General features: G+C 39.4%; 1 long non-coding RNA gene across 1 annotated transcript; it reads right to left on the reverse strand.

Annotated features, from left to right (window-relative positions):
- Nucleotides 1-2,802: 2,802 nt before the first annotated feature.
- Nucleotides 2,803-22,456, reverse strand: LOC118794162. The gene is made up of 3 exons (XR_005005742.1): nucleotides 21,581-22,456; nucleotides 18,686-18,740; nucleotides 2,803-3,261 (listed from the first exon to the last, which is right to left on the reverse strand). It is a non-coding gene; the product is annotated as an uncharacterized LOC118794162 (long non-coding RNA).
- Nucleotides 22,457-23,102: the final 646 nt, after the last annotated feature.

The raw sequence follows: 23,102 nt of genomic DNA on the forward strand, positions 1-23,102 counted from the left end.
ACGGGCCAGCAGGCAGATCTCCCTAACATGTCCAGAGAAGGAACAGGAACCTTTGTTTGTCAAGACAGACTCAAAGTGCACACATTCTACGGTGCAGCAGGAACTGCTGCCCAAAGTGACAGAGAAGAAGTCATAGGATTAATTCTCCACACAGGGACAGTTGCACTGTGTTCCTGGAGGGTGCTTTCGCTACACATTAGCGCACCAGCAAGGTGCTCCTAACTCAATACCGCTGTGCGGCTGTCAGTTGACAGCGATATGATAGCACATATCAGTGCTAAATGGGCTGTATGACTGATCAATTATGACTGACTCGTCTTGTTTGGCATTCCTTTTGAGTGGGAGTGTTTAGCCCAGAGGTGCTGGTGTTAAACTTTGACCTCCTTTTAACGAAACCAAGCCCGCGCCAGACTGAGACTGCGCTCCCTGGCCCCCGAGCTTTGGGTGATGTCATCTCCTTCACATGACAGTCATTCTGCTGTTACGCCTGAGCTCTGCAACAGAGGGCTCACTGTACAGAGATCACTCACTCAGAAAAAGTCATTGCTCACTTATCTTACAGACCAGCCCTGGGACTGTTTGTCCTGAAGGCTTTGATTGCCCCCAATGAAGATCAAGGGAATGTAAGGTAAAGATGAGAAGTGAAACATGCACAGGGTCATGCATCAGCTTTGCAAAATGCCCCCCTCAGTGGGCAGGGAAGACCTCTGGCAGTCTGGAGAAGTCCATTTGATTGGACTAGTGTGTTGTGATTGGCAGTTTTGGTTGTGTTTGTAGGGGATACTGGACTAATCTTTAGACGGTCTTTTAGAGTGTGGAGAACCGGGATAAATCCCAAGCATGCTGATGGAGTCCTTTTGGCTCTCCTTTCACACGCTTCACAAAGCAGCAGCAACCCTGCCCCGTCGGGTTTTGAAATGACACACCTCAGGCAAACCTTGTGAGCTCCTGATACTGTTACGAGCAGAAAATTCTAAATGTACCTTGGCCACAACCATGAAAGCTAATGCAACTTGTGCTGAACTTGTTTTTCTCGGAAGTTTTCAAAAATGTATTTGATTTGGCAACATTGTCTAAAAGGCTATTTTTATTTATCAGTTAAGCAGCCATTACAGAAAGTATCTCCTTTAGTAGCATAGTATTGGATTTGACCTAATGAAAAAAAACAGATTTCAATCCATTATTTATGCATTAAAATACATGAGTTTTTAAAAGGCCTGAATATCTGTCTCGGGGGTCATATTGAGTGTATGATTAAATTTCCCAGAGGAAGAGATGTTTTGCTGAAAAACCCCAATGGCATTTACCATTTGAAATCCTTTTTTATGCTTTGCAGTGCATGTGTAGTGATGAGTTGTGTAGTTGGAAGGACTGAATCTCAATTAAGTGGCCTTTCTAAGCACTGCAAGCACACGCTAAGGAGATGACCCTTTTTAGAGAGTTGAAGAAATCTCTTACCCAACATCAAAAGCTGTGCATTACTTATGTGCTGTACACTATGTAAAGCCTGGCCCAAATTTAAGCATAAAAGTGCTTTTCATCTTTTTTCCCCCTTGAACTCTGGACCTTTTAATGCTGTGTTTCCATGCCAGTCAGTTCCTGTATTTTTATTGCGGTTTTAATTATCTTCTTGGTACTCATTAAAACCAACACTCATAATCAGAACTTTAATGTTCATATTTGCCTACTCTTCAGAAGCGATCTTTTGCCGTGTTTATGTTTTCTGCCTAATTCAGCACTATGCAGAACCCTGCAATTCATATAGAGGGCAACGGTCTGTCCAAGCAGTAGCATTTAAATAATATCTCAAGCACTGTAAAATTCTTTGTTCGCAATTTAATTACGTGACTATTTCAGAGTCTCGCAAGATGTTTAGTGTGGTGTGTCTTCGTATTTTTTTCTGTCAAGGATGCTTGAGATCAGACATAGAAATACATTCGTTTGATCCGCCAAGCATTTTTGTTGTTGATATGAAGGACTAGGGTGTGTGTGTGTGTGTGTGTGTGTGTGTGTGTGTGCGTGCGTGCACGTTTGTGTGGGGCTGTGGGGCTGAGTGTCCTGTATGTGTGTGTTCAATCAGTGAGTCTCAGACTAATACAGTCTGGAGGTAGTAGATCCATGAGAGACCTCAGCACTGCAGAGAGGAAAAACTAAACTAAACTAAACTGACTATGGTGTAATGGAACATTGTGCCATTTCAGACATCAGCCAATGAAACGGTTTAAAATAGCAATGTTCTGCCTTCCGAAATAAATAAATTCCGAAATTGTGTGTCTGTCATATTTTTCTTTTTTTTTTTACAGCAGCACTATTTTTTTGTAAAACACTATATGATCATATGGTGGCTTTCCACCTTTGTTTGGGTGTTTCCCAGGCAGTGAGTGTATGCGTTAACGCCCACAGAAGCCTTCAGTTCCGATGAGGCAGTAGAAGTGGCCAAGTGTGGCTGGTTCACACCTCCACTGTCTAGTTCTGGCGCAGAAGGTCCCCAAACTATCATGCAAGGGGGCGTGGGAAGTGGATTCCGCTGAGGTCACGGAATACTGTGCTGTCTGCAGTTAGACGCGGAGCCAACAGCCCACAACTGGACACGGATTACAGCCAACCAAGAATAGAGGCTGCCCACATGGCTGTTTGTGGGTAAACCAGCTCTGTGCTCCTGGTCCACAGCTGCTGTAAGAATACGATGACATTCTCACCCATAACAGTGGAGCAGACGTCATGGAGGTAATTTACTGTGGTGTCAAGGGATGTGTAAGACTTTACAGGGTAACATAAAAACACGTTGGCAGTATTATTCATTAAAGCTGAGCTGGGAGTAAATTTGTGTGCAAATAAAATGGTAGAAAGTAAATCTGCATGGAACTTTCCACAGTTATATTTTAACCCTTTATTTCTGAAAAAGACAAAATACAGTTGTATTAGTTAAAAAAAGACATATATATATACAGTTGTATTAATGACAATCACAGTAGTGTTCATTTGAAATGCCTCTCTCCCTTTTATGTATAGTGGTTCATGTTAGAAGAGACAATCATTAATAGAGGAAAAGCTCTTTCTGTAATTCTGGTAGACTGCTTCTGTTAGATGGCAAGGTAGTGTTATTTTTCCATACAGTCTGCTTTCCACTTGTCTAAAGCTGCTGTTTAAACAGACACTTTCCCCTTGAGCATGGTAAATGAAACACTGCACTTACGCAATCACCAGCTTCCAATTTGCCATCAATCCACAGGTTGTTGCGAGGCCTCTAGCCCAGGATCACTGCGGACATGAGATTATTGCAAAGCCTCAGTTAATTGAAAATGTCAGATGTCTTCCAACCTATTGATGGCTTTTTCAAAACCCTTCTTTCAGTTGAGCTGTGTTTAATTTTTCATTGAAATTAGATTCATTTCCTGAAAAGTCTTCCTCCCTCTTTGCCCAAGGTGGGCATTGTGTTCTCGCTGTGGGCTCCAATGGAAACGTTAAAGCTCCAGAAAGATCCTTTTTTCATTCAGCTTGCAATTAAAACTAGCTTGAGGCTTTACTCATGGATTAAGGCTGCCACACTGGTAAAATGAATGAGAGTAAAACAATGGAACGGAAAACTATAAATAATGCTAAGATGTTCATTTAAAGTGATGTGTATACACCGTGTGGTGCACACATCAGCGTTATTAATCTTTTATAAACACGCAATTTAGAGTAAATGTGAAACACCATTTGTAAGTTGCAGTAGAAACGTAAGGTGGTGAAATATGTAGAAACAAATGATTGTGTTGTGGATGAATCATATGATTATTAATTCCCCTTCCCTTTTAGTTGTTCCACACCAGCTGGTAGTTTCATTTCTGTTACTCGCTGAGTTGAGATACTGCTGCTATGTGGCGCAGTTCATCATTTTAATTAAAAATCCTTTGCAGTTTTAATAGCAGTGATTATTTATGACATTCATCCATCTCAGCAATGCCAAACATCCTGTATAGTAAATACAGATGTGGAGGTGCCTTTTGATTGGAAGTTGTTTTTTTTTTTTTTTGATGTTTGTGAAACAGATCTGGCAATAAGTCTTGCATATTATATGTATTTTAGTTCTACCTTGTCACACAGAAAAATGACCAACGTTAATTCAGCACGACGCGAGTTGAAATTAACTTTAAAGAGTTCATCCAAACTCTTGTCTGCTGTCTGTTGCATCAAAGAAGTTTAAAGGAATCAAACCTGCTTGCAAAATTTAACTTTTTGCAAACCCCTTTGCACGCTGACTCCCACAGAATCTTCCACCTGTTGATCACCAATAGCAACAATGAGGATGAAAAATAACGAAAGGAAAACAAGAGGAGGAAATGAGCTGAATAAATCAGATGGCGTACAGTGGGCCGGACCCATGGATCAGGGCATGTGAACAGCACTGCTGCCGTCGTTTGATTAAAGACTGCGACGGACAAGGCGTAATAAATTGCACCCAAAGACAATTAGCGGTGAAAGCCGGACCGGGTGCTGAGATAAAACGGGTCGTCAGCTGTCCAGATTCTCCCAGGAGGGTCTGGCGGGGTGGGGGTGGCGTGGCGGCCTGCCGGCCCCGCCCATCAAGTCCAGAACTGCCACGCCTGGTAAGAATGAAGAGAGTGAGGGCACCAGGTCATGCTCCTCTGGGACTTCAACAAGGACCCGCTGCTAACGGGGAAGTAAAAAAAGTTCAATAAATTTCCTGTCCAACCACTGCTACTTCGCTTAAGTGCTGCACATAAAAAAACACTGGACTGTCACTCACATGAAAGGGTGATTTGTTCCTTGTTTCAACTGAAAGAATGGGCCAACTTTAAAAAAATGTGCTGTTAAAACATGTCGGTGGGTTCAGATGTATTGATGGGATTTTTTTTTTTCAGACAAAAAAATGCCAGTTGTATCTCCATAAACCAAGGAAGGAGTTGTAAAGCAGATTATATCTGGCTTCTGGGGATTGCTTTAAAGCTTTTATGTAACTGAAATAACAGGAGAAGGAGAGTGGTGTTTCTGTGAAACTTGAAGGGACATCACTCTGATCCCCTCACCCTCTCAGGGTGACAGGGCTGTTTTTTGTGTCTCTGTGCATGTAATGAATTGTGTTCAGGCAGAAAAGACAGGTCAGAAACATTAATGAGGAGAACTCATTTCAGTGATATTTATATTCCCTGAGAAGCGCTTCAATCATGCTGCTTGCATCTATAGTAGGCTCTCTTCAGCTGGCATCCAAAAGATATGCACAGCAGAGTATAGGCATGTATATACGCAGGTGTGCAAACAACTTTTAGCTCTCCAAATATCTGGCAGCTCATTGTATTTAAATGATTTAAAGACCATGGCCTAAAGTAGATCAGTTCCAATAAAGGAGTATTACTACATATTTGAAATGTGCACCGCCAGCCATTTTTGCTTGGAGTGCCATTTTTTTGATATCGTTTCATTGACTTGTCAGCAAAACTGGCCACAGTGAGGATGAGTATTGTGAAGGTAAAAGCATGACACAAGTGGAATTGTAGTGATGGAGAAGCATAGGAGCACATAACCAGGGCATTTCACACAAGCCTTGATGTTCCCATCTTCCCATGTTTCCTTATTTACTTCAGGGTGGTTCTTCCCTATGTCTGTCCCTGTCAGAATGACAAAGAGTTTTTTTTTTTCCCTTACACCCTGACCCTATTGGGAAATTGGCAAGCGCAGTGGTGCAGTGTATAAAACTGACCATAGGGGGTGGTGGAGATCCTGACTACACTGGCGGATGGAACTATGTGTTTATCCTGTCCTGCATTCAGAGACACGGCAGCGCAGTGAAATATAAGGGCTGCTGTGGTCACAGTTCAGCAGGAAGACTCTAACAGAAACCAGCTTGACCATTACTTTCCCTTGCTCTGCACACACACCAGCTGTCCTGTCTCTGGAGAATGTTTTCTTGCAGACTTTTAAAAAGAGTTAAATTATCATAATCATTGCAGTCACTTAACAACTCCCATTCTTTTTATTCAGCTTTCTCTGCATGTTTAAGCCATGTTTAGTGTTTATTTTTAAAATAAAGAAGCCAACATTTCAAATGTGCAGCCTCCTGGCTGTGGAGCATGCCGTTATTCTTGTGTGCCGTGGCTCTCCATGTCACTCCAGTATCGCAAGCTGTATTTGAACCATCTGCCAGCGGTCAGAGACGCACGGTGTGAAACGCCTCTCTTAACTCAGTACCTGGAAGTGAGGAGGTCATTATTTGCAAACGCTCAAGTTTTACTGCTGTGAGGTGGGAGCAGTGTATCCGCTGCGCTGGGAAAAGGCCGCTCTTCTTGCTGATCAGTGTTGTCATTTTTCCTCTCAGTGGGTTCTGGAGTCATTGTGCGGACTTAAAGCTCATCATCAGTCAAAGCCCCCCCCCCCCCCCCCAACCAATCCCCTGCCCCTTCACCCCCCACCCAATAGTCATTAGACACAAACGGCACTCAATCACCATGGCCCGGCGTTCTGTTAGCCAGCCCTGTGCTCTGCGTATGCCTTTAATAGCCAGTGATGACGAAGACAAACTGTCACAGCAGGCAGCCTGCTTTTCCTCCGATCTGCTTTGTGCCTAATAGCACAAGACCCCCCCCCCCCCCCCCCCCTTATAAAAGAATCACGACCATGACAAGCTTTACCATGGAAATCTGTTGAGCAGCCAATTACCGTCGACTGAGAGTGTAGCAGTGCTATGTCTGCAAAGGAAGACGTAGACCCGGTGCATTTCTCCTTGCGGTTTCACAGCCACGACTCAAAGCTCTGTTTTCATCTCACATCCTTTACTACACGGATGTGTCTTTCCTTGAGCGTCACATGTGGTATATTTTCTCTTGGTCCTTTGTGTCATGTGACACCATCTGGAGCTGCTTTTACTCATCGTTGTTTCCCTGCATAAGTCTTTATGCAAATGTTTGAGAAAAGCCGAATCTTCAAACGGTCCCATTAATCAAACCAAGGAAGAGGCTGCTGTTTCCTCTCTTCAAAAACAATGGCAGTGTATGGATATAGATTCAACTGTGTGACAGTTTGCATCCTCTGCAAAACAAAATGTACTGTCTGTGGTCTTTTAGTAAACAAACCACTATAAACCAATCAGTTTTTTTTATAAGACAGTCTCGGTAAGAAATGCATTTAGTAAGAAGTGCATTGAGTGGTACATGTCAATGTGCTACATTATTTTGTTCTGCTAAAACCTAGTGCAAGTGTCAAGGCTCTTGGAAGGTGAGTGTGCTGTAAGTTAAGCTGACACATTGTGGTTGGAGAATAGCAGAATCGGGGAAGCCAGGGAAAAAAACGCACCACGTGAGTTTTGAAATAAAGCAGTCGTACTTTGTGTCACCCACTGAGGACTCCACATCCATTTAGGAGCCATACAGCAATCACTGCTCATTGATGGTGACAACATGGTTATAAAACACTTAGCACTCAAGACAGACAAAATTGCCAGCTATAAGGCACTTAGCATCCAGGACAGACAAAACCAACAGCTGTTCATTTTATGATGTCCGGTTAATCTCTCCATGTATTGTGCTTCCATTGATTCTAATGGTAGATGTTCATGTCTGGATCAATTAAACCATCATGTTCTTGCAATTCATCTTCCATGTGTATTTGCAGGTTGGCACTTGCTCTATTACATTTTATCAATTTTTACTCCATGGTTCTCATTGCATTTTGCTGCAGTTCTGTTGGAGACCCTAGCAGCTTACGGAAAACTCTCTCAAGAGAAAAATGCTTACTTTTGGCTGTTAGCAGAGATCAGTCCCAGTCACGGTAGTGTGAAATATACAAAAAGCCAACCCACACTGAAGGTGTAACTGAATCCAGGCAAGAGTAAAAACCCTATTAGTGTCAGAGGAACTGTCATACCACCTGCCCTTCTGAGGGATTCTCAGTTTCCATGGAAGTAGAGCATAAACATCAGAAGACACACTAGAAAAGAGAGGGTGTGAACCCCTTACTTACGTGTCACATGTTTCAGTGACACTGAACAGCTTTCCCACATGAAAATATTACCCGTAATGCACATTATAGACAATGCATTGGCCACAGTTCAACCGTTTCTGGTATTCATCTCTGGTTTTTCCAGCCATGTCATGGGGAGTGGTATATGTTCTCACTGTCTTACCATGTACACAATTTTGAAACTCACGGTATGCTTAAGTGTATGTTCTACACGGCATATTTAGTGAACAACCACAAACAACTAAGCTCCTAAAAGACAGGAGATAGTGCTGTGTTTCACGGGAAGTGCATTTTTGAAATTCTTTAAAACAGAAGTTTGCTGATCCATGGCAAAATTTAAATGTAATGTAAAATAACTTAATTTTACTTAAAGCCTTTAACCAACAGGCAGTACTTCTCAGGTGTCTCCTTGAACACACTTTTTGATTAGATTCTATCAATAACTTTCATATTCCAGTATTGAAAAAATCCAAAATGGTGCTAAAAAACTGAAATCTATTGGTATGGAAGATTGAAGTGAATGTATGAAAGAGGGGTGAGTGAAGTGTCACAGTCATCCCATGAATTACTTTATCATTTCATCTCCCTAGACCACCAGACAGAGAATCCTTTTTCCTCACTATCATGGGTCATAATCTCTACGTCTGACATTTCTGATTAAGCTGACTGGTTTTAGCACCTTCTATTCAACTCCAGAACGATGAAGTCCGCCATGTTCTTTCTTTCCTGGCCTTTATGCCAAACAGAGGTCGACTCAGGATTGAGGCTTGTCAAGATGTGACATTTTGGACAACGTCTCCCGGGCTTGCGGCTTCAGAGCTGAACTCAAGGCTGTGCGGCCAGGCTCACACTGACTTGTCCTCTGTCCCAGAGAGGTTTGCTGGAGTCCTCCAGGGAGAAAAAAAACCAAGCAGAGGTCTGTCTTCACCGTCCACAGGACACTAGGGTGTGTTTAGTGAGCTGTTCTCGTAAACCTACCCGTAAAACCTACCCTCCTTTAAAGGAGGTCTCAATATTTTTCCGGAAGCTGTGACATCACAATCTTCCAGCTCTTCCTGGCACACTGGATCATTTTTCTAACTGGCACTGTGCAGTCCTACCGTCATTACACATACTATAAATCAAAAAGGGCTATTTTTGATCCAACCTCATCATTTAAAGGGAAAACAAAAAAGCCAAACTATTTAAAGGACCTCCATTCACTGTTAAAAATATAAGCAGTGCAAACAATTAACTACAACTTACTTCCTTTTCTTTATTATATATTTCACAAACAGTTGAAACTGAGAAGGTTGTAAACAGGTCACACGTTCCACGTTGTTTTCATCATCAGAAAACCACTGCTTTAAAGTACTTTTGGTGTGTTCAGAGCTTTTATCGATGATCGTCAAGTTTTAACATACACAATAATAACCTTATTTAAGTTTAGTCACTTCATAAAGCAGTACACCAGCACAACATGTTATATATGACATGTTTTCTAAAAATATGAATAGGGCCTTAAAGTAAAGTGTGACTGAAAAAATATTTCCATGCTATTTAAGGAAGATGACAACTGTGGGTGGTTAGCAAGTAGCAAACGCCTGCCCTTTCAGCTCCTGCTTTTCATACAGTCGTATCAATTATAACTGCATTTAGCTTGGATTCTTGTTACATGTATATATGAATTTTATGCATATCCTGTATTTATAATACTGCATTTATGAGCATTGTGTTGTTTCTGTATCTCTCTGTCACTGTATCACTAATGTACTATTACTGATCCCCAACAAATAGTTTCAATGGTCCAACGGCTATGATTCCATAAATTACTTTATACTAGCACAAAAGGTCATCTCTATTTTATGTGCTCCTTCATTGTTAGGTATGTTCCGTGGGATGCATTCTGTGAGTATTTACTTTGAATAATGCAAGGTAGACGCCAAAAGTCCCCCCAAAAAAAAAAGATTCTCGGAGATTCTCATTTTATGAACCATCTGCTCGAATAGCATTGCTAAAATCCCACAATATCCATAGAATAACCTTCCATTGCAATAGGATTATGTAATCAAAAAGATATGGCAACTCTAGTGGAGGAATACAAACAATTGAGTGGTAGAATGTGATATCACTCTATGGATTTTGAAATGCAAGACTGGGTCTGTCATAAATCTGCGCCAAACGCCAGGTGTCTCTTTATTGCACCACAGTTCAGCAGGGTAAATGTCAGGTATGATGTACGGACTCTGGATGTGCATAATGACACAGGCTCATGTTAACTCCTTTAGGCTATAAAATGTGGGTAGGAACCATAGCGCTGGTTCTGGACCGCTTGCATTTCCTTACTGCAGAGTTCAGACATCTAGGCGGCAGTATCTCACATTGGCAGCATAATGTTCTTCATTTCCCTGCAAATTCTCACTGTTTGAGATCTGTTAGAAGCTCCAACAGAGCTTTAGTCTGAAAGCGGATAATCAATAATAATATTGAGAGCATCTGTAAGCCATTTTAAGTAAACTACTCATGTTAAGAAATCGGTAGGAACAAAATGCGAACCATTGTTAATATGGCTGCTGCAAGGTATCCTTAATTTATTTTTCTTTTCATGATAAAGACATTGATATCCTAATGGACTGGTATACTAACTTACAACATATGGCTTTTTCATGGTTCTCTCTATCAAGTAGCACATTGTCTTAAACCTGTGCAAAAGGTAATATTTCTGTAATATTTTTTTGGATGGTAGTTTCAGTTTTACCTGCAACTGCAGATTCTTTGGTGGACTGCTTTGAATCTTGAATTTTGTCCAATAGAAGGAGCGATTGGTCATTTAGGCAAGACATCTGGAGGAAAACCATGAGTGAACTGCTGACATTGATATTGGGTATCATTTAGCTCAAAGCCATGTACACACAAAGACAGACTTCTGTTGACCCAATAAAATCACCTGCTCTATTTTTTTCCATGCAGGCGGGGAAAAAACACAAAGTGTGTAATTGCATTTTAGTTTGCTGTTGATCCACTTCTTTACGTTAGTTTACACTGATATATTATGCAACATGAAAACAGCTTTTTATGGGGAGCATGGTAAAGATTTTGCCAAGGTCATGGAATGTATTAAAACCAGAGAATCATAAATCTTCTCATGTACTCAAACCCTCTCATTGTTCTCTTATTTGGTTGTTAATATTTTGTAAATATTATACCTCTATTGTGGAATAGCATTTGTATTATGTGGCACATTACATTGCAAAGTAATTTAGTATGATGATGATGATGGTGATGATGAAAATACTACTTACGATATCACAGCATAAGACTAAATCACTACAGCTATCATCATAAATGGACAAAGAAATCAATCAACATATTTCTAATCACATGACCTCAGGTGGACCTGTGTGGTTTATTATGAAGTCATATGGAATTTGGCTTATGGTGATGCCATGTCATTAAAACTATCAACCTCTCACAGGTGCCTTTTTTTCTGCCCATGTAGCCAGCACATTTCTTGTGCCTTCCCTGCGAATATGCTCCTTGCTTTCCCGCATTCCTCCCACGTTTCCAGTTTCATTAACTGCACATCTCACAGCGCCATGGCTAAATTGAAATGAGAAGCAATTCAGAGCATAATCCAGCACGTTTTAAAAACAATCTTGTTTCATATTTTATTGTTCTCGTTTATATGCATTTTAGGTAATAATAGTGAGCCGTAATTTTGCCTCAGGCAATGATGGAAATGAGTTTTGCATTTAAATCACAAAAGCAGGCATTCAGCATTTCTTTTAAAGATGAAAGATGTAGGCTATTCCCCCTATTTGAATTTAAACACACATGTGCTCAGCATGCTAACATGTACTGGTGTAACTCTAGGAAGAAGAAAATACAAGACGGCCAACACAAAACTGACAAAGGTGTTTTTGTGTCACTTTAGCTCTAGGGGTAGGAATTTCAAATGATTTCTGTGTTATTATCTCATGGTCCAGATGGCATTTTATTTGTAATAATGTGAATTTCACTTAAATTATTATAATTAAGAATTGTTGTGTTGTTATACAAAATGAGAGACAACATTTGCAACACGTACTACTATTCAGGCAAATTGAATTAGGCTACATCATAAATAATTGTGACCTTTAACTTGCTTGTTATTGATATTATTACAGGAAAGAACTGGTTTCTCCAGGCAGAGCAATCATGCATAGGTATATTGCATTAACATAATGAATGTTCCTGCAACAAGTAGTAAAGAATGTCATGTTTTAATTTAGCTGGAAACTCTTTGTTGACACGTGAATGCATTAACCTTGAAACGCTGCAAAACCTGTATAGAAATAAAACATTTGTAATAAAAGAACTGTATATTCCATAAGCACAAACACAAACTCAAGAGGCAACAGCAAATGTTCTATCTATAAAATGCTATATGTCATATTTCATTTCACAAGATGTTGTGTTGCAAGCTTTTCAAAGGTTTTCCAGAGAGGGGTGGGGGTTCTCACATGGATAGTTCCTAAGGTAAAAAAGAAAACAGCAAGAAATGTCTACTATGACTTGTCTCAGATCTAAATGAATGACTGGGCTTTTCAAACAGCAATCTGCATTACCTTTGCAGCTTCTCCCAACACTTATATATGATTTTGCAAAGGTCTGATTTGCAAGAAAAGCTGACAGCTGGTGTTAGAGAAGTCGGCTATTTTACGAGTTTGTTCTAGAGATTCATGATATTGCTGTGGAATAGCTAGCAAAGGGTGGACAGATTTATTATTTACTTTAGGACACTCAAAGATTTTTCCATGTCAATTCAGAGTCTGTTCTTAAAAGAGAAATTCACTTGGTTTCTCATAACCCTCATAACTTCTTGTATAACAAGAAATTACCTGCATTCATTGTGAAGAGTACTTCATTTGCCTTACTAAACGCGTTACCGCAGCATAAAAGACAATCGTTTAATCGGGCAATATATTCAAAAATCTATGAAAATACGACTTTCCATATGAGATATTTGAATAGAACATATTATGGAAACATCTTTTATGAATTCTGAAGCCTGTGAAAATTGAAACACAGGTCATGCCTTTTATGCCTCTGCCTATTTGACAGTGTGGGGAAAACTCCACCAATAAATTTCAGTTTTAAGGCGCAGATGATTTTGAGCTTGGTGACCTGTGTCACCATTGTCTTTCAGAACTTCATAGATGGAACAGCTCCTGTTGACCCTCTTGTTAAAACTGATTGGAGGTGAAGCCTGGGGAAATCGGGTAGATGGCAATGTGGCATGGTGGCCTTAGGCAGTGGTTTTTATATTGTACAAACAGAGGTTGCAGGTTTGGGGCATTGCTGTTGTAGGCTAACATTAAACAGCTATGTGTACTTTGCCTGAATTGCCCCCATAAATATTTAGCTGCATAAAGAGATAATAAATAAAATGTAAACTGCTCTGAGGCAGGATGTTTGCTACGCTAAAATAGATTTTAAAATTTAGTGAAATGGGTTGATATGATGATAAGCCTCTGCACATGTCTCTAATGTACTGCTCCTTGGGAAAGGAGCTGTAACAGCTGTAACCAGTTGTACTGTTGTGACATTTCTGAATAGACGCTTGCTGTATGGGTTCCTCACCTTGCTCTTGAGAAAGTCTGGGATTTGTTTTCATTGACCATCAGTCTATTCAGATAGTCTAACATTTTTGAATTCCAGGATTTTTCTTTGATATTTTCAGTTTATTATACTATATTGCATTACATTATTTTCATGTAGCAGGAGCAATTTTATCCATGTATACAGCTGAATATTTACTGACGCAGTTGTGAGTTAAGCACCTTGCCCAAGGGTACAACAGCGGCGTCCTAGCAGGGAATCGAAGCAGCAACCTTTCGGTTACGAGCATTACAGATGTTAATAATGATGCATCGCCGACGTTTACGTATGATTGTAGTTTTACGGGATACTGCCGTGTGAACAACAATCGTATATTGTACAAATAGTTTATGATTTTGTTTTTCCATTTCTCATTTCCTGGACCTAAATCGCTCATCGCTGGAGGGGTTGAGATTTCCTCTATACGACGACAGACACGAAGCATGGAACGTACAGCAGTACATCGTACTGATGGGACACAGCGGAGCGGTCATCATCCAATATTTCACCAACTATGTCATTCCCCAAACACTTCAGACTGTTCCAGGAAATAGCAGCTCCATGGTGACCGGAGCATGAATGGAGACCTGCTTCAAGTGATAGTTATTTCCGAGTTTCGTTCCTTTTAATATTAATTTTCATTGTTTAGTGACAATGATAGGAGATACTTCCGTGTGAGTCCTCTGTGTAACTCCAGGTATGTAACCTAACCGCAATTTTAATATAACATAATGATGGTGGATTGATAGTAAATGTTAGCTAGGGCAGGAAAGGCGAAAGCTAATGTCCGCTGTATAGCAATGCATGTCTATCAGTGAAGAGGGAGCCGATCAGATTGCACTCATTCCGACACGAGCATATTTATGAAAGAAACATTATTTTTATTCAATAGATCGGTAGCATCCGCCTTTATAACAACAATTAGTTAATCGAATTTCAGATTCATGACACTTGTTTTCAACGGCTGCAGTGATCAAGGGTGTCAGATTCCTTTATCCGCGCTCCGCGTTTACCGTTAAGCCTCTGATATGGATCTGCATAATGTCCTGGCATGCGACTTCCTCTAACTGGTGGCATATTTGGTGACGCATGCTACACTTCGTCCTAACAGCTGAATCTCCTGCTACAGTTTAACACCGTAAAGCTGGTACGGGTTCTCGTTTTTTTCTGCAAGACATATTTTGGTTTTTTCCAAATCTACCAGTCAATCAATCCAGTTAGATTATTTTAAGGTTTTGGCTTGTTATTTTTTTCATTTACATTGCTAATTTGCAACAAACAAACAAAAAAGAAACGCAAACAAAGAGCATTATAAATATATTGTTTATTAATCGTCGAGCTTTTGCACCATGCTGGCTTTCTTGAAGTTGCTGATTCGTTGTTAGAATCATCCCATAAAGCTATCATTAATACAGATGGCACGGGGCTCTAAGTTACACTTTGTCGTAATGACGCAATACGATACATAGATCTAACGAACTCGCTAGGAAGTGAAAATGTTTTTCAAAACATGAAATAGGTAGGTGCACTTCATGTGGAATTCATGTGTGGACACTGACACCTGGCAATGAGCTTTTTCCGTGCTATGTATCCTACACACTCATGATAATTTAAAACGTTCGTAACACTTAGGTTACAAAGTTCACACAGAAAGAGAAACTTACCTCTGTTTGGTACCGAGTTTGTCGAATTCAGTCTTTTTATCATGGTGCTACGCATTAAACCTGAATACGATATGTTAATATGAAGGAAAACTTTTGAAAACGTCATGATATGCGCTCATCTTGATCCAGTGACTACAAGGTATCATGTTTAGAAGTAGGCCTAAATTATCTTCACAGATTGACTTCGATGTGGAAACAGGCCTACACTCAAGACAATGTAGCATGCCCGTATTATTTATTAAATCTGTGAATCGATAGCAACTTACATGTGATAATTTTAGATGTAGACACACGTCACAAGCACAGAAAATGTCAAACGGTCCACAGTTAATAGGCTCGACTACATTGAAGAATAACCCGATTAACATTTTAAAGCGACATTTAATGCAATAAAAGAAAATATACAGAAAATATATTTACAATTAATATTTTACCTATTTTCTCGGACTCATTCCCATGGTAACAGCGAGACGGAAGCGTGTCGTTTATTATTGTTAAACGGAACCTAAAATGCGCAAGATGTTCAAATATTGAGGTTCATTAAATATGATAGCTTCACTTGGAAGCCTGAAATGACAGCTTATATCAAGCAGGCTAACAATAATAGCTAGTTAAATTGCAGAATAAGCACCCTAACCCTGTATTATATAATATCCATTAGAGCATTTACATAGGCATGTTATTCACGTGGTATTCATTTTTGCCTGGTTGTGAAAGCGATTCAGATATTTTTGTTGCAGGCGGCACGTCATTAACAAAAATATTGAAAAGCTGACTGCAAATCAGACCTTCAAACATCTGTAAGTCCTCAAAGAAAGCGGTATAGGTTTTGTAGCGCGCTGACTGAACTTTGGTATTCTTGTTGAATAACTGTTTGCAAAGTATAGGAAAATACAACAGACGTACGAAGAACAGGGTTTGGTCAACACTTCTTAGTAGGCACAACATTATATCCATTTTGATGTGATTAACCGTGATAAGGTAATAAAAAACGAACTGCTAAGGACACTATACTCTTCGCTCCGCAAATATTGACGCACCCAAGCCCAAGTGAATCGATAGATCTAAAATTAGGTACGTGCGTATTTGCTTGCAGTAGCAAGTATGTGCATTATTGATTTCGTTATAGTGTCGTGCAGACAGCAAAATGATTTATTAAAAGCTGACAGTTGCAGACAAACCTTGGTGGGCTACAGAGATCGTGCTGTAAAATACAGTCGACACAGTATAAGATTAAATTTAATATTCATTATTACTCCTCTTTGGTCTTATCATAAACGATAATGCCCATTATGAAATATTATTCAATCGTTACTATGATATTTAAAGCAAATGCCGTTAATTTCGTCATCATGTCTACCTCGTGGTAATGTTTCCTTAATTACAGAATTAGGTTAAACTTTTTTTTAGCGAATACACATGCCCCAGGCTTATGTATAGTGCCGATTTTGTGACAGGTGTATAAAGGTTCGGGCAACTTTTCTCCTTCAAAAGATGGCACCATATTGACAACCTTTTCTTCTCCCCATGGCTAACTGAGGCCCCAGGGAACTGTGTACTGCGATTACTCTGAAATTTGGGATAGCTGTATGTACCCTTTTAGTAACACGAAATCGCTATAGTAACAAATATTGTTTGCATCACAGCATGCCGGGACAGAAATATGTAATATAAATGAGGATATATATATAAATGCAAAAATGCTTTTGTGGGAACTGAAACATCGATAGGGCACATGATCCGTGGAGGATTTTCTTTCGGCAGCATTTACATAACAACAGAAATGTCCATTTTAATGGAGTATATAAGTTTCATATATCTCCAGCTAGTCTATTTTCCTTTTACGTGCAGGCACTACAAGCCCTCGTTTTTTCCATAAACATCATTGTTAAGCTACGCGTTAACTCGTTTTGTAGTCATCACGATATAAAATAGACAAACAAAACTAAATCCCTCGGCTAGCCTTCACAACACATCATGATAAAGCTATATGATCAGCTTGCTATGAACAGAACAACTGTTGTATAGACGATTCAAGTTAAAGAAATACGATGACATTCCGAACACACACACACACACACACACACACACACACACACACACACACACACACACAATTAGTCCTACGGATATCAACACTGCCATCAATACAAGAATAAAAAAACGTATCGATCTTGCAGAAAGCTTCGACCCACGCAACTTCTGTTGTCCATTTGGACTCTGCAATTGTCCTTAAAGTTCTGAGCTTTTAGGCTGGTTCAGTGTGTTAATATGCGCTCTAGGAGAACTGGATTAAAGTTGTAATTCAGTGCAGAATTTGTTGGAAATGATGGTTTATGTTTTGTACATACAAATATATACCGTTCGATAGTCAAAAGATATGCAATTTGTACTTTTATGACGACGTTTATGATATGGTTACGGATTAACTGAAAATGCTTATAACTGCATTACCTGAAAACGGTAAAAGCGTCGTGCTTATCTATCATTACAAATCACACGCATCGAACACTTAGCCTGATCTTTGAGAGCACACAGTTTCATGAAATAACGCAAATATAGACATTATGCGAGCAAGTATCGAAACATTGGATTTCAATATCAAACTCCAAACGAGGAGATTAGAAATTCCAAATCAATTCCGTCAGAGGACGGGACCTTGCCACGGCTTGTAATCATGTTTCCAAATGGCATATTCCATTTAAGGTTGGTAACGAAATCAAATAAACAATAAACAGACATCTGAAGGGGTAATGCCTCTTAGAACTCAATGTTCCAAAACACGTTCATTTCTACAGTTAACTGTAATATCCTTTTGAGAAGATGCTGATTACTGCCTATCGTGGAGGAGCGGCGATAATTTAATTACATTCACCCACATATTAAAACACGAAAATGTGCTTATTACCATCTCTAGACAATACAAACGCAGTCGGTTACTCTGTTTAGCCTTTTATTGGCAAAATGAGCCGCCACGTGTTCTATCGACGCTTGCGTAAGGCAAGTGTTCGGTATGATCGAATTATTATTTGACATTTTCGACAATTTTGTGTATTTTACAAACGCTCTGACCAGTACGTGCGCACAACACTTTCAGCAGCGGGCATTTATTTCAGTGTCATACCGAAAAGAGTTGTTTCCACCTCAAACAGCAGGCCTACCCTGTATACTAAACGATGGATATATGTAGGCCTATCATAGGCGCATAAACATTCATGCTATTTTCGCATTAATCTTAATGTAACCACAAACAGTAAACAGGCAATTTTCACACAATTTGCGTAATTCAAAAAGGTCTTAAACTGAGAGGTGCAAGATGGAATATTTATTGGCAAATTTGTATTGATATACTTGTGATACACACACCAGTAACACTTATGAAATTGTTTTATTTTGTTCATGAGCGCTGACAAATGTTTTCATATTTTAAAGTTCATACCTACCACCAAAATGTTATGTCCTTCAGTAATCGATGTTGACAACATATCCATGGGTCTCCTAAAATTAAGATAATTTTGGTCAGGTTCTTCGCTACATGCATATAAATAACTTCGATGTTTTATAATGAAACACGGGCTAAATGAGTTGTAAAATCAAATGAAAATTAAGATTAGTAATTTGTTTGGAATCGCATTCCAAACAAATTCAAAACAACAAAAAACTGTCAATTGATCAAAACGGGTTGATTGGGAGACAGGATATTGCAATTTCAGGCGTTTCAGCGGTGTGAAAAATGTTTTCAAATGTTTCAACAACTGTTTTGGCCATTAATGTAGCGGATCGTTCACACTGTTATAACACGCAGCGCTGTCTTGTGGCTTCTCCTCTCATTAGGCCTAATGATATAATTATTTTTTGGTAACATGTAAAAAGGTTAATTCGACATCTGAAGGCGCGAGCGTCCATGGAACGTCTAATTCATTCTGACACACTGAACAAATGTTTATGAAATACCGCGTGCCAAGGTAAACCTCGGACCCTTTCCAGTCTTACGCCCGATCTGTGATTACGAACAATTTAAGACTGCTCTGTCAAATCGTTCGTTAGTTCGGGAAGCGACAAAACAATATGCAACACTTCCAGCAAGGATGCAGATGCATGTAAATTTAGCTGTATTGCAATTCAACTTCGATGCTTTCGGTGTATGTTTGCATTGATGAAATGTTCAAAATACAAACAGAAATAAAGGAATAAATCTAAATGATCATAGATATATTTGGCTAAATTGGCTAATTTTGCAGTCTGTATATGTTTATATATAGTGGCAGTAAAAAAAAATTCGGAAAAATGTATGACATGAGAGGTAAACAAGGGCGTTGTGTCTATTTTCTTGCCACACCCAAATATTCAATCTGTTTTATTAAAATGTAACTTACTGTTAATATAATCGCATTACCCCACACAGAAAACGAACGCTTTCATAGAAATTTTGCATCCATTTAGTTTGTACAATTTGAGATATTTCGAGGATTTTATAAAATATACATTATATATTTTCAGGTTGCGGTATTCCAACTGACACGCTACAGCCTGACCATTTAACCATTTGTTATTAAAAAAAGTGTTTGAAAGTAAAACTACGTCAATATATGCGTTACAAAACATATCGAATTAAATATCACACTAGATTACATTTTGGAACAACGTCTTACTATTTGCATTTGTTGGACAAAGAATATACAGTTCTGGTCAACATTATTGGCACCCCTGTTTTTTAAGTACATCATGTACAATATCTTGAGAAATAATTGGAAATGCACCATGCTTGTATTATCAGAATACTTTAATAGGATGTCCAACGTCATTCAACAAAAATATATGCTTTTTCGACTTACATGTAGTGATTTCACAGAATAAATATAAAATGTGACCTGGACAGCATTAAAGGCACCCTTCCCTAATATTTGGTTGCACAAGCCTTGGCAGCAATGACAGCCTCCAAACGTTACTTGTAGCCATCTAAAAGCTCCTCACACCTGTTTGCTGGTAGTTTCTCCCACTCTTCAATTGCAATTAGTTCAAGCTCTTTAATGTTTTCAGGATTCCTTTCCCAATAGCAGATTTCAGCTCTTTCCAAAGATTTTCAATCAGATTGAGATCAAAACTCATTGCTGGCCAGTTTAAAACAGTCCATTTTTTCTTTTTCAACCATTCTTTTATGCATCTGAATGTGTGCTTTGGGTCATTGTCGTACTGGAGGACCCATGATCTTTGACCCATACCTAGTTTTCTGACACTGGGTAGCACATTTCGCTCTAAAATGCCTTGGTAATCCTCTGATTTCATGGTTCCTTTAACATGTTCAAGGCCTCCAGTACCAGAGGCAGCAAAGTAGCCCCACAACATTACGGATCCTCCACCATATTTAACTGTAGGTAGGGTGTTCTTTTCCTTGTAAGTTTCATTTTGTCACCTATAAACAAATTGCTAGTCTGCACTGCCAAAGAGCTCTACTTTGATTTCATCTGTCCATAGAATGTTTTCCCAGAAGGATTGTGGTTTGTCTAGGTAGGTCTTGGCAAAGATCAGCCTTGCCTTTTTATGTTTTTCTTCCAGCAGTGGGGTCCTCCTTGGCCTTCACCCATAAAGCTCTTCTCGGTTAGTGTGCAGCGTATGGTACGAGTTGAAACCATCACTCCAGATTGCTCCAGCTCGGCCTTAAGCTCTGCGGATGTTTCATGTGGTGTTTTTTTCCACAGTTCGCACCAACTTCTGAAGACTTCTCTGATCAATTTTCCTCTTTCCCCCTCGTCCTGGGAGGTTCTTTACAGTTCCATAAGCAGCAAACTTCTTAATAACACTGCAAACTGTTGAAACAGGGATGCCGAGGTCTTTGGAGATAGCCTTATACCCTTTAAATTTCTTGTGTTTGGTGATAATAGCATTTCTGATGCTCTCAGACAGCTCTTGTCTTCAGCATTGTGAAAAGGGAACAAGGAATGAAGGTGGCCTTGTTAAGCATTAAAGCCATCATTCATTGTTTAATTCAAGTCATATGAGCACTGACAATTTATCACAGACGAGTCTAATTTCACTGCAGTGACAGTCTACTTCTTTTCAATCTGATTTGAATTCTTCAAAAGGGTGCCAATAATCATGTCCATAGCAATGTTTCTGTTTTTACAATTTTTTTCAACAATTTCTTTTTAAATTGTGATTGTTTTATCCTATGCTGTTCTGTATAAAACATGTGAGTGTATATCGACCACAGCTGTTTCGAGACACACTTTTTAGGAGATATTGTACATTATGTACTTAAAGTACAGGGGTGCCAATAATGTTGACCACAACTGTATACTCACGTTGGTTGTTTCGGGTTAAATCATATGTATACATACCCATCATAAATCGGAAGTGCTTGTCATCTGAAAAGAAAAATGTCTTTGAAGACAAGAGAACGTGGCAATGTTCGATATGTTTTCTGGGAGGCAAACATCTGAATCCAAAATCTGTCGTCCTCGCGATTTGGCAGGATTTGGAAGAATGGCGTTGGACCACAACATTGCTTTTGTAATGCTTGTTTGTTTGCAATGTTCAATAAAGAATCGAAAGTGGCAAAAACACGAGAGCTGAGGAAAGTCGTCATTCATTGCAGCTTTTAAGATCATTCCTATCTCCCCGCATTCTATTCAGTCAGCCGTCAGCGTCCATGTTGCTATAATTTTCCTCGCCACAACAACCCACCGCCATCTTCAGACCTTTTCCCCCTTTTCCTGCTGATCCTCTGGCAAAAAATGAAGCAATCCAGTGTCAAAAGGTTTTCCAAAATTGCGCCTCTTTCATTGGGGTTTAAATGGTGAGTATAATGTTCAGTGGAAACCCATTTTCGCTTTAACATTCAGACATTGCTTTTCCTTGACTCATTACTATTTTAGTCTTTGTCCGTCTGCCTCCCAAGAAGGGGAGGCTTGAAACCGCCACGTAGGAGCTTGACAAAGGAGAGTTTGAAACCGCACCTGATTTTTTTTTACTAAACATTTTTGTAATATCGAAACTGCGACTTCAAAACAGAAGTAGCATATATAGATTATTTCACGTCCATTTTAATCGTATTTTATTCCCCTGCTTATCATACAAACAAATGCAAATGCTACATGTCCGTGGAAATGGTTTTTGTTTTGTTTCGTTTCAGTACACAATGACCTTCAAAAACCACGATGCCTTTATTTTTCAATATCTATTTACACAACTATCTGTTGCCGAAGTGCTTTGTCCATTAAATGCAGAAACAAAGGTATACATTATTGTGTCTTAACAAGGTGTAGGAGAGGAAAAGCAGATCATCGGTCCCATTCTGTCTGCCCGGGACTGAATGAGAGATTGTCACTACAAACCCATACGCGCTAGTACGGGGCTGGGGAGAAAAAAAGGCCTGAATAATATCTCACGTTGCCAACGGATTATAGACTACGCAACTGAATAAAACATTATCTGTCCAGGCGGGGATAACAGCAATTTACCAAAACAACAGCACATTTAAAACGTCACTGTGAGATTGCATTAAAACGTAATCACGCTGAAGCATTATTCTGGCTGCTTTTATCGTTTGCGAGCAATTACTTAAGAGAACAAACATGTAGTCCTGAACTGGTAGTAAAAACTTAAGAAAAGAAAAAATAAAAACATTTTGAGGAATACCATTATTTAAAATTAGTAGAGCTAATAATGCGATAAGCGAACAACAACAATCCAACCCTCCGTTGACATTTACAACAGGCTTTCAATTTGATTAATTTTTACCTTTGGTTACATTGTTATAACACCGTAGCTGTTTATTTTGTCTTCTCACAGTTATACAAATGAATCCGTATGATACTTGGTTGTAAACTAATAAAATAGAGACGGCACGCATTCGATGCC

Source organism: Megalops cyprinoides, chromosome 19 (genome assembly GCF_013368585.1).
Source record: "Megalops cyprinoides isolate fMegCyp1 chromosome 19, fMegCyp1.pri, whole genome shotgun sequence".
Lineage (NCBI taxonomy): Eukaryota > Metazoa > Chordata > Actinopteri > Elopiformes > Megalopidae > Megalops > Megalops cyprinoides.